The following is an 8,869-nucleotide window of genomic DNA, read 5'->3' on the forward strand; positions in this document are numbered from 1 at the left end:
CTATTAAACTAGTTTGTGAATTTTTCTTTTATATGCCAAATGATCTTAATGTCATTCTTTATGAGAGAAATAACCAAGCTTCCCCCAAAGAAAAATCTTCATTACAAGATGCAAAGAATATGCATCTTAGTACATTGAATGAAGCATCAATGTTGGAATGACCAGACATGTGCTATATAATATCCACTTATTTGTATGCATTTTGCAAAAAAAAATTGGACATAGTTTTGCGCCCCACCTCTTCTATTGTGACCTTGTAAGCCTCATATTTTAGGGATTTCTCTAGCTTGATTTCATACAATCCTTAAATAAGTAGTGAAAGTGCAACATAAACATTTTATAGAATCTCCATTTTTCAATATATTCATGGTTGATGAATAGTACATATGATCCTATAGTTTACTTAAATATACTCGAAATATTTAAATATTTAGAATTGATTATTTTGGGTGTCTTGGAGGATAAAAGTTTTTTTAATTTCAAGATCAAAATTTATTGATTAGGTATTTTAGATTAAGACATTCTGTAATTTAAATCAATCCATTTTTTTTTTAAATTACAAACTTCAAAATATTACATTTAGACTCATACGAAACATAAAATTTATAAGAAAAAAGAAATACAAAATATAAATGTTATAACAACATAAATATGATTCAAGTTATTGGAGAATGATTCAAGTTGATCCTTCTAAATTCAAGTGTTATAAGTTGGTTTAAGGACAAACATCTGACACGGTTGGGTGTAAAGTGATGATATATCCAAACCGGTACCATTGTGATCAATACAAAAAAGCTTGAACATATTTCAAAAGGATGTCTATTGGTGTAAAATAACTCTCACTAAAGTAGTGAAACATATATCCATTCACAAGAAATCACTATAGTGGTAGAGAGTGACACAAACCCGTAATCATTCATTCACTTAGATAGTGGTGGATTCATGTTCATATTGTGGGACTTATGAAGTGTCACTACTATAAACCGCTTCATGTTTGAGACAACTATTTCAAGGTTAGCAATTAAAGGTATTAGTAGAAGTCATCAAGTAATTGCGAACAACAAAAATAATAAGGGAGATGTGATTAAGTCCGTGGAGATGTGTATTATAGTATTACCCCAATAGTTTGCATATCTATAGACCAATGGCAATTTTGTGTATCCTAGAGGTATCAAAGGCTGGGAAGAATATAATAGTGACATGGTTCTAAAGGTAGTGTGATAAAAAAATTTCAACCACCTAAGTATTTGGCTTGAATATAACTGGAAATTAGGTTTATTGCAAAATCCTAGAAGTATACAAAGTTTGCATTAGATCTGATCATTATAGATAAATATAAGATTAGTGTTTCTAATTCTATATGATAGTATGCATGGGTTGCTTGTCATGATTGCCTTGTTATAACTTACATTATTATAATATATTTAATAAATTTTATAATTACCACATCTATTTATAATACTATATGAACAATGCTTCTTATTTTGCCTTTCTCTACGTAAGACATGGACTCAAGCTCTTCAGAGCTCTTGTTATATGAACAATTGCAACTTGATGTGCAATGGGTATGTCAAAAATATATGTAGATAGACACAATAAATTAACAATTTACTAGATTCTCTCTTTCATCCTTACATGCTTGGTAAGTTTGACATTTTCATCGTTGTTTTATATATATATAAATATACATATGTGTATACATTTATTTGCTTGTTAATTTTGCATGTATTTAGACATTTGCTTGCCTTCTTAGAGTTTTTAGCATGTTTACACACACACACACACACACACACACATCCTATAGATATATTCTTAATAAATAAATATATAATACATATATATTCCTATATATATATATATATATATATATATATATATATATTTCTATTTCTATTTAGCTTTTGCATTATATTTTTAATTTATATAGCTATATTATAATATAATAACTATTATATTTATATACATAGCTATACACTACATATATAGCTATATTATAATATTATAGCTTATATAGTTCTAATTTAATAGCTATTACACCATATATATATATATATATATATATATATATTCCTTTTATCTCTTTTTATATTTTTGTGGGTACACCTCTTTAATTCTTATTTTTGTATTTTCTGTGCATTGATTTACGAGCTTCCCCCTTCTCTTCTTATATTGCTTGAGTAAGGTCCAGTTTGCTTATCTTACTATCCTACACTTTCTCATCCTGATGATGGATCATGTAGTGTGATCCGAAACGTTGATGATAAATAAACACACACAATCGAATCCAGAAAACTCAGTACTTTACAAATGGATTGTGGAAATCTATTACTGTTAATTTACTAGTCTACAAATTGTTAAAAATTTTGTCAAAATAAAAATAACAATGATTGTAAAATTACTGCACATATAGAAGAGACTGACTAAGATAAGAAAATCTTAATATAATCTAGTTTGATGAACATGAAATGGAAACTTGTAAACAAATTCAATCATATTTATTATGAACATTGATATCGCATTATGAACTGTAACTTGTAAACAATTAAAACTAAAATTAAATACACTCTAAAAACAAGAGCTCTTGGCAAGCTATAGTCCCTACCTTTTGAAGAAATCATAGCAATAATGAAGTTTGAGAGTATCATAAATTAAATTAAACCTGAATGGAGTTATTGGAATTTAAAATTATTAAATATGTAGCTAAACATAGAATAGTTTCTATGTTTTAAAATAGTAATCACTCATTTGTAAAGATGAGGTTAATCATAGAAAGGAGAGAGCATGAGCATACTTCTATTTCAATCAATTAATAACTCAATGTATTTATTCACATAATCTATATAAATTTATGATTTATATGCTAGTGATAAACTATCCAAGAATGACAAGTTAACTGCAACCCTCCAGCGAAAACTAAATAGTAAAAAATAGAATTAATTTTTTTATAACTGATAAGTAAAAAATATGTTACTTCATGAATTTGGTAAAATATTTTGAAATTTATATTTCTTTAATATTTTCTACACCTTTATAAGAAAGCTAGGATGCCAAATAAGAAATGCATATCAAACATTTTGACAAAAGTTTCTTTAAAACAACTGGTAGATTTTCGAGGTGAACATATTTGAAATGTCAAAAGAATTCAAGCCTCACTCACAAATTTTTAACTCCATTTTGTTAATGTGAGTTAACTCCGTACAAAATTTCAATTGAAATCCTCGTTAAAGATTAGTCTGCTCTTGATACACGAGAAGTAGAAGGGCCATGCTACATTTATAAAAATAGTTTAAAACGATATTACATCTGACCAGGTGATGTCAACTTCTCCATCGTCCTGATTGAGGCCGAGAGCATCCCAAACAACAGAAGAAGCGTCCACAAAATTATTTCCACAGGGGGGCTGAAAATCATGTCTTTGGTCACATCCATGCCTCGAATCGCACTCGTCCACAACTTTAGCCGTGACGGTCTTACAATTTGCATTGATTTGGATCTACTTTCCGCAACAGCTCCGGTTGTCAAACCAGCCGGTGGACAAGGTCATGATCATCTCACTGTCGAATGGAATTGCTCGTCACATTTAGCCCAATCCTCGCCCATCTCCCATATTGCCAACCGTCCATCGCTCATCCCAGATAGTCCATTTCATATGTAAAACGCTTTCGACATAATAACAATTATTATTGCATTTTACACAGAATCCACGTTGATTCAGAAGATCGCCCTGCAATGATAGTTAAATGTCCAAAGAATCTTTCGTGGGACCATTTCACATCAACCCTAAATAAATTAAAGAGAACTTAGTACTGAATCATAATCCCCTTTAAACAATTAAAAAACAAACTGATGTTTCTAATCCTCCGATCAGACGCATCCCATTTAAAAAATTAGTCTTATGACATTCCGTTATCCTCGTGGATATTACTGTTGATTTTTTTATGCGTTCATTCGCAACGACACGCCACCATACTTACAAGATAGCTTTCGCAAATAAAATAGCTTCGAATTGTGAAAGATTCCTTTCACTGTTTCTGCAAAACTTGTAGATTCAAGTCTTAAATCGGCCCCAACTCGAAGATCCAGCTAGAAATCTGCCAAAACTGGCTCATCCAGATCCGAATCCGCCAATATTTTCTGCCCAAAACGCGAATACTTGGATCTTCAAGTTTAAAACCGGCCACAACCCGAAGGTTTAGATCCAAATCGGCCAAAATTCGGAGACGCAGATCCAAATCGGGCCAAACTTTCTGTCCACCCAGGTCACGTAAAAAGCCCTTGAATGGGCGAATCGTCGCAAACCCTACGAGGAGGCGACGAAGAAGATTTAAACAGCACAAACAAGGGCTTCCGGATCGACGAAACGGGGTCGAAATCGAAGAAGCTGAAGCTGATCCCTTTGATCTTCCTCATCTACTTCGAAGTCTCCGGTGGTCCATTCGGCGAAGAAACAGCGGTAAAAGCAGCCGGACCTCTGTTAGCCCTGCTAGGGTTTGTAATCTTTCCGTTCGTATGGAGCATACCAGAGGCCCTGGTAACGGCGGAGCTTGCGACGGCGTATCCCGGCAATGGCGGCTACGTCGTCTGGGCGTGGGCGGCGTTCGGGCCGTTCTGCGGATTTCTCATGGGCTGGTGGAAATGGATCAGCGGCGTAATTAACAACGCCGCTTATCCGGTCCTCTGCGTCGATTACCTGAAGCTTCTCTTCCCGGCCTTTAATGGCGGTCCCGTCAGAAGCGTAGCGATTCTTCTCTACACAATTGGCTTAAGCTACCTCAATTTCACGGGGCTCAGCATCGTCGGATGGACGGCCGTCACGCTAGGGTTAGTATCCCTCACCCCCTTTGTTCTCATGTTTTTGTTCTCGATTCCCAAATTGAAACCCTCAAGGTGGGGTCTTTTGCCCGAGGGCGACATGGACTGGTCGCTCTACTTCAACACGCTTTTCTGGAACCTCAATTTCTGGGACAACGCGAGCACTCTCGCAGGGGAGGTCGATAACCCGCAGAGGACTTTCCCCCGGGCGCTACTCTGCGCGGGGGTTTTGGCCTGCTTGGGGTACATTCTGCCATTAATGGCGGGCACGGGGGCGCTCGAATTGAATCGAGATTCGTGGACGGACGGCTATTTGGCCGAAGCGGCTGGGCTGATTGCCGGATCGTGGCTCAAATACTGGATCGAATTCGGTGCAGTTTTGTCAACAATTGGGCTTTTTGAAGCCCAGCTGAGCAGCGCTTCTTTTCAGCTTCTCGGCATGGCGGAAATCGGGCTTCTTCCCTCCGCCATGGCCAAGCGCTCGTCTTACAACACGCCATTTCTGGGAATCCTCATCTCCGCCGCCGGCACTCTGCTTTTATCCTACCTGAGCTTCACGACCATCATTTCGGCCGCTAATTTTCTCTACAGCTGTGGTATGCTGCTGGAATTTGCTTCTTTCCTGTGGCTCAGACGCAAGTTTCCGGGCCTGAAAAGGCCATACAGAGTTCCGGCGGGGATTCCTGGTTTGATCTGTATGTGTGTTGTTCCCGTGGCATTCCTCATCTTTGTCATGACGCTGGCTGATTGGGCTGTCTATTTTATCAGCTTCTCTGTTACGGTGGCGGGCGTTTTGGGGTATTTTCTGATGAAGATCTGTAAGAAGAGGAAGTGGGTTGATTTCGCTGAGGGGAGTAGCGAGGACGAGAATCGAACTGATGACCAGACAGACTATGAAGGTCTGCTGCATGCTCAGTAATGGCGGAATCCTTACCCAAGCTGAATTGTACTATTTGTTTGTTTGTTCAAATTTCATTGGGATAGAGTATGTATGCCTCGTTTGTAGTGCAGTTAGGTACCTTCCGCAAGGAGTACGAGGTAGTCTCCTTCAGACTCACCATATGTTAGCCCATACACCTATGGTTGGTGTCGTGGACTATAAAACAAACTTTATTTTATTGTGTAGGAATGTATGACTCATGGTTGACACTGACATGAATTTATCAACTTCCAAATTTTATATATTCATTCGATAAAAATAAAAAATGTGCATTTTTAGATTAAATTTGATTATCATGATCATGTTAGGGTTGTATGCCATGAGTGAGAAATATATGTATAAATTTAGGCTTAAATTGTCACATCAAGATGTGAGCATATATTATTAGTCCTTGTCTTATAAAATGTTCCCGGATGCTCCATGCATTAATTTTGGCTATTGAAACAAAACTTATATCTTAAGGTTTTCAGTGCAAATATTTAAATATTAATTTTCAGTCTTTTTTTCTCATTTTCTGCTTGGGTGATTCAATTTTTCTGGGGCTTTTGTTATTTTTAGGGAAAAATAAAATTGACTAAAAATCATAAGTAAGGACAGGTGTATATATACACATTGAATGCAGACAGCTAAAAGGATAAGGATGAATTTAAACGAAGACGGGGAAGGTTAAATCAATTAAATGCACTTTAACTGAATATAGGCATACAGAGGATTTCGATATACACAGTCCTTCCACAACTGATTGGCAGGCAGAAGCAGTGTCACTAACATTCTTGTTTACGAGCATCAGAAAAACATCATAGGCAAAGAAAGAGTAGTATTGTAATTTTTATTACAATACTTATGTTCAATTTTGGACTCTTTCTAACACTGAAAGGGTTATTGTAAAAGCAAGAGTGAGCCTCAAATCCTTTTCAGAGCGTGATGCCACCAAACCCAGGAGTAGATATGCTATGGATACATAGGTGCCAAGTCTCCCATCATCAATAAAAAGTTGCTCATGAAGTAGGAATTTGAGCTATTTTAGAGGACCGAATTCAATATCATTAGTAGTAACATCCACAAATTTCAGAGCACTTGAATGGGGTGAGTGCACTTTCGCCTCTTGAATGTGGTGAGTGCATCGATAACCACAAAGAGAATGGAAGCAGAAATATGTTCAAATAGTGAGGTTTTTGAACTAGAGAAGACATGGTTCTGTTGAGATTGGGCTTTAACAGAATGATAGTAGCAAGGGAGCAGCTGGTAGTCTTAACCCTCTCCATCCTCCTTCTGTAGTCATGACTTGAAGTTTCCAGAATGCTAACAATTATTATTATTATTATTTAGATATTGATTTTTTTAGAGTAGAATATTTGAAGTATTAGCTTTGTATTTTAAGATTGAAGGGAATGTCATTATAAGAAGAAAAATACTATTGTAAAAAATAATCTATTTAAACTATTGTTAAAAGTGTAAAAATAATTGAATTGTAATTTATTTAGAATGTTGTAAAAAATTAAAAATTAAATGAATTATTATTTATTATTGTATAGATACATGCAAAAATTTAAGTTTTGCATATTGTAATAGATTTTGATTCTATTTTCTTTGGCGAAATAAATGATTAAAAAATAGAACTATTTGTTAGAGTAATTATTTGTTTGCACTTATTAATTAAATCACTTTGATTTAATTAATTAAGTTGCCTATTACTCTAGTTTGCTTAAGCTATCTTGTAGGTGCATATAATTAATATTTTATTAATTGTATTGTGCAACCTAGCCTTTTTAGGCTTTAGGTTACCCTTTTTCGGGTTTCGATCTCCTTTATAAGGATTGATCTCTTTGTATTTTTCATTATGAAGATCCGTTGAATAATATTTTCTTCATCTGAGTTTTTCAGATCAAATCCTTGCCTCTTCTTGTCTTTTTCTTCTCCTTGACAAGTTTTCTGCATGCAGTTTTTTTGGGCTTCGTGGATTTGTTGTGCGCTTTTGCTCAAATCCTACATGGTATCAGAACCAGATCTGTTGTAGCTTGTTTGGTGTTTCAAGAAAAAGGGAGAACAAGGGTTTGGCAGATCAGATTTGGTGTTTTTTCGAGCTTTTTATGAGAAAACAGGGGGGTTACTGATTTTCAGAGCAATTTGAGGCCAAACAGACATCACGGATGGATTCAGAAGACATCAAAACCCTTGTTTTGATATAAAATTTGTCCGATTTGGACAACGTTGATCTGGGAGGCAAAAAATTTTTGCCGTACAGGGCCGTACGACCTCTGCACGCAATCCGAGAAAAAAAAAATTTGCAAAAAAATTGCACAGGCATTTTTTCAGCCCGTGGCAGTTAGTTAACCGCGGCGGAACCGCTAGCGGTTAACCGTTGCGGTCATCGCTGGCAGAAACCATGAGCAGTTACTGCTGGCGGTCCGCCAGTGGCCCGCAGTGGCTCCCGCCATAGCTCCACCCCGCGACGGCCCTCCGCCCTCCTGCCACCCCGATCGCCGCTCCACCGATGGTGCAGGGGTGGCGCCCTTTTTTTGTTTTTTATTATTTTTTTATTAAAAAAAATATTTTTTCATGCATTCTGGAGGCCCTGGTGGTTTTTTCTCCGTAACTTGAGCATACAGACGTATTTTTTCGATCCGAAAAGTGCATCGGAAAGCTGGTTCCGAGACGAAGATGATGGTACAGGTGTTTTTGGGTTTTGATGCAGTTTGGTTGCCTGTTTTGGCAATCAAAGCCAGATGTTCTGTTTTGCACTCTGGGAGGCGTATCTTGAGCATCCGATTTCTGATTTTGGACTTCTTTATATCGCTGGAAAGCTCTTTCTGTGCTCTTTCTAGTGATGCTAATTGTTGTTCTAGATTTTGTTTCAAGCACATCCTATTCATTCTTTTGCATTTTAGCATTCTGGTGGATATCCTGTTTGTCTCAAGTCTGGGGATCGATTTTGTTGCTTCAGTTGCTTCGTTTTGGGCTCTACCTTCTATTGTTTCAACTTTATATTTTTCTGATCATTGTTGATATTCATTGTAAGCATCTTTATGCAACACACTGAGATAAAGTGCCACTCTTGCGTTTCGGGATCCTTTTCATCATTGTGATTCATTGTACTCACACTATTTTATAAAGTGC

The 8,869-nt window shown here is 36.4% G+C and overlaps 1 pseudogene across 1 annotated transcript; it reads left to right on the top strand.

The window, feature by feature from the left end:
- The first annotated feature begins 3,097 nt into the window (after window positions 1-3,097).
- Window positions 3,098-5,994, top strand: LOC149575853 (putative polyamine transporter At3g13620 pseudogene; annotated as a pseudogene). The gene has a single exon (XR_016360261.1). The product of XR_016360261.1 is annotated as a putative polyamine transporter At3g13620 pseudogene (transcript).
- Window positions 5,995-8,869: the final 2,875 nt, after the last annotated feature.

The sequence above is a fragment of the Cupressus sempervirens genome, chromosome 1 (assembly GCF_028749045.1).
Source record: "Cupressus sempervirens isolate cs-2001-9-10 chromosome 1, ASM2874904v1, whole genome shotgun sequence".
NCBI classification, from domain to species: Eukaryota; Viridiplantae; Streptophyta; class Pinopsida; order Cupressales; family Cupressaceae; genus Cupressus; species Cupressus sempervirens.